Source organism: Polypterus senegalus, unplaced genomic scaffold, assembly GCF_016835505.1.
Source record: "Polypterus senegalus isolate Bchr_013 unplaced genomic scaffold, ASM1683550v1 scaffold_2264, whole genome shotgun sequence".
Classification (NCBI taxonomy): Eukaryota; Metazoa; Chordata; class Cladistia; order Polypteriformes; family Polypteridae; genus Polypterus; species Polypterus senegalus.
Genome location: NW_024378869.1, coordinates 27,794 through 32,150, shown reverse-complemented (window position 1 = coordinate 32,150; position 4,357 = coordinate 27,794). Strand labels below are relative to the sequence as shown.

General features: G+C 39.2%; 1 pseudogene; it reads left to right on the top strand.

Moving 5' to 3' along the window:
- Positions 1-1,896: 1,896 nt before the first annotated feature.
- LOC120519695 lies at positions 1,897-2,075 on the top strand (annotated as a pseudogene).
- Positions 2,076-4,357: the final 2,282 nt, after the last annotated feature.

Here is a 4,357-nt window from a genome sequence, read left to right as displayed (position 1 = left end):
GCCCTTGTACAATTGGTCATGCCTTTCTGTCTCCTTCCCCTTCATGGCCAACAACCTCCATCCTCTCCCCGTTTACATCGTGTTCGTAGATCCTTAGCATCTGTTGCAAATTTCTCATTACATGGTGCAGGTGTGTATATTGACTCAATAGGTGTGCCTAGAGGTGTCCCTAACAAATTTAAAGCAAGAGATCAAGTAGCTGCTGGTATTGAATCTCTTTTTCCCATAATCACTATCAATAAAAATGTGGATTGGATAAATTATTTATATTACAATCAACAGCGTTTCCTGAATTTTACTAAAGAAGCTGTTGAAGGAATACATGAGCAATTAGATAAAACCTCCCTTATGACCTGGCAAAATCGCCTAGCACTAGATATGCTTCTAGCTGAAAAAGGTGGTGTTTGTGCTATGTTTGCAGATGCTTGCTGTATGTACATTCCGAATAATACTGCCCCTGATGGTTCCATTACCCGTGCCCTCGCTGGTCTGACCGCTCTCTCCCTAGAATTGGCTGAAAACTCAGGCATCGATACCCTCTTGATGAATGGTTTATATCCACTTTTGGCTCTTGGGGCCAATGGTTCAAATCCATTTTTGTTTCCCTTTTAGTTGCTTTAACTGTTATTCTTTTGATTTGCTGTTGTCTTATTCCGTTAATCCGTTATTTTATCCAGAAGTTCTTCACTGCCTCAATAACTAAAGCTTATTTCCTCCACACAGAAAGCATGCATCTTCTTTCCCAGGCCCAATTCTCTTCCCAGTCTTCATTCGACCTGGACTGTTTAGCTTAAACTCTCTTATTATTTAAACTTTTAAGTTTAAAAAGGGGGGAATGTGGAATGGAATTTAAAATCTATTGCTAGCTTCTGTATGAAAATCTGCATGTTCTCTGTGTGGCTAGGTATTATTATTAACAGAAGTGTGCTTCCAGCTGTGGAATGCAGCTCTCAGCCACTCTCCGGCTTGTCTCAAGCAGTGTCTGGTTATTGTCCAAGTAAGATGCCAAACATATGACAAGTTTTCTGATAAGCTTCATTCCAAATATAAGACTAGAATTTATGCTTTCCGTTGTAATCAACAAATTTTGTAAAGAATGTTCTGTGGCCTTGGATGGAACTGCTCTATTTTTTTCTAACCATTCTCTTTGAAGATTTTGTTATAAATGCAGCTGAACCCCCCTTGTCGGGGGCCTTCCTTGCATTTTCTCTCTGTAAGGAAAAGCCGCTCTGCTCACCAAGAAGTCAGAAATAAAAGATTCTGCTTATTAGAATTGGTGTCTGCCTGCTAATTGTTTGAACCTTCGTCCACACTGTGTTACCCTAAAATTATTCTTCCACAAAACATGACCAGAAATCCAAAGTGTCCAAGGATAGGTTGTGGGGAAGATAAGTCCATTAGGCATGGCTTTTGGGATTGTCATTAGGTGGAGTCAATGTGAGACACAACTCAAATATTGTTAAGCTAGTGTAGGTTGCTCTTGACTATGACTAATATGATGCTGAATTTTGTAGGTCTAAGTGCTATTCCAGTGAGGACATAATTCCTCATTATTTTGTTTTTGAGTGTAGTGAAGTCAGAAATTTGCTTGGCTCGATATGTTTTGATCCAACACTGCAAAGTCAGGACAGTGGAGACTATCATCAAAAGAGTGAACAAAGTAATCGGTTCAAAGGTAAAACATGATGTAGAAAAATAGGTTTTCCTGAGCCAAAGAAACGTGGAAAGATATATTAGGGCTGGGAGAGTGAATGCAAATGATATTAAAATTAATAGTAGAGAACTTCATATCGGGTGTGTAATGTATGCTAGCTGGAGAATGTTTAAACTATAACAATTGTACTTGCTTTGTAAAAAGGTACTCCCAGTCATGTTTTGACAATTTCTGTAGATTGTATGGTTTTGCCTGTTTGTCAAATAAAAATCTATACTTGTCAGTTTAACATCTGATATGTCTCCTATCTGGGGACCATGTATTAAATTAATTTTTGGAGCAGGGAGATGGAATAGGGGCTTGCTCTGTATTGCAGTACCTCAGGGAGCATTGCATATTCTCATTTACTGGTGCAAAAATAGACCAGCATTAGGAAAAGAAACTTAATCCCTGCCCAGAGCTGCACACAGCCCACACAAAAGCAAGCAGACAGCAATGGAGAAACAGTGATGGCACCAGATATCCTGCAAGACACCAAGTTCTCACCTCTTCAAGGTGGAAGATGAATAGGAGAAGGAACACCGTGGCTGGGAGAACAAGGTCTCCAATGTAGGGGGCTCTGCATCGGCAACAGACAGCCAGAAAGCTACACTCACATCTTTTTCACTTGGACACTTTCTAAAAGGCCTATATTTTCATTAGAGGGCACCACCATGTGAAATCCAAGGGGGGTTGGGAAGGGGCTATTAAACACAAATAAAAACTTGATGATCACCCCCCCTTAAATCATGAGCAGCACAGTATGAGAGGTACTAAACTAGTAACTTAAATTAGAAATAAATAGAAAACAGAGAAACTATTTGCATGATATGGTCATGTGGCATGAATGAACTCACCCATGATGACAGCTTTCTAATCCTGGCTCTTGCCTGACATCTACTGAAATGTAGGAAGCACTACAAATTCATAACAGCCAGCAAATACATGAAGTTTTACTACCAGTCGGTCAGTTTGAAGAATTCCAGACAGCCTACTATTCCCCTGAATCCCGCCCCCCCCTTAGCTAAGCCCCAGCCATTGCTTATCAGCAAAGGAAGGAGTTTGCCATTCCTGGAGGTACTGCAATACCAGGTCGATGCCCCAAGCTGCCAATTCCATGTCCTTGTGCTAAAAATCAATTTAATATTGTGTTGTGTGGGTCACAGACTTGCACAAGGGAGGAGGAAGGGAGTTCAGGTTTTGGGGAAAAAAAAGGTTTGTTTTCAAGACAGGATCATCATGATAAAGATTTATCCAAATGGGAGATGTCAAACACATGCAGCATGCAACTATGATGTCATCCTGCATTCACTCCTCAGATCAAAACAATAGCCTTCCTGCACAAACAAAGTGACAAAGTGAGCACATAGGCAGGTGAACAGCCACATTTAAATGTTCTCTGCATCAATCAGAGGGTAACAGTTGTTTTGTCTCTTCACTGGAAACCTGTAAACTTGTAGTTGCACCAGCAGCAGACAACCAGTTCCTGTTGGCATTTACAGTGTCTTTGCACAATATACAGATATTAAACCTGAAAGATTTTAATAATTTTATATTCAAGTTCCAACATGAAAAAATATAGTGCAAATGTACATACAATCGAGGCACGGACAGTTAACTTTTATCACAGAATCATAGTACATGAATAGAGGACAGGAAGGATTATACAATACATTCTTTCCACTGTTCTTTGACAGCAGTGAAGCCCAATTCTCTAACACCCTTTATGCAGTCTTGTATTTCCTTCCTAACACATCCCATGACCCATTTTACATTATCTTTATTATATTGGAGGAGAACTTTTCATGATTCTTATATGCTCCAACTTAGTGAGGCTGATATTTAACCAAAAAACAAAATGAGAACACTTCTTAACCTTTGTCAAACCAGTTCCAAACATTGGTTCTTTTTTCTTATGAGCTCAATAATTCAGGCCATAGGAATGACCCCTCAGTTCACACTTCACGTGAAAAGGAACATTCCCAAAAAGCATGTTTTGTGATTTCTTTGTATAGACATTGTTTGTTCAGGACAGATACTTGTCCACAGCAGAACTGTAGGCACGGTTGGTCTGTGACAGATGCGACTCCATACCAGGAACCAGTTCAAATCCTTAATGATTATCCAGGGGTTTGGGCTGTTTAATCCTGGAGATCTCCCCAGTACTGTGTTGTTGTTCTTCACAACTTGGTATGAAGCTTTATGATTTATAAAGGTCAAGTTGTTGAAAAAGTAACATTTGTCTTTTTTTAAAACCACTGCATATTGATAATGGACAGGAATACTTTCAGCTTTTGTGGTTAAATTTGACCATGTAACAAGGTTGCAAAAACCATTAAAGAAAAAAAACTGATAAGGGTGCACAGTTTAGTCATATAGTCTGGCACATAGTAAGGCAAAGTAAATACAGTCCATCTTTAGTTGAATGTTTATAAAATTTCTCCTACCTTCATTATAGTCTTGCTCCATGGCTTGCCTCAGTTACCAACTCTAGGCCTAGGGGAAGTATCAAAGAAGCAGGCGCCAGTCAGGAATCTCTCACCATATATTGTATTTTCATTTACCCAGATATATATAAATGCTTTAATCTCTGAATTGGTCAACATGACAATCAGTTAAACAATGGTAAATGCCAATTTTCTCTGCAAAACAATAGTGTAATTA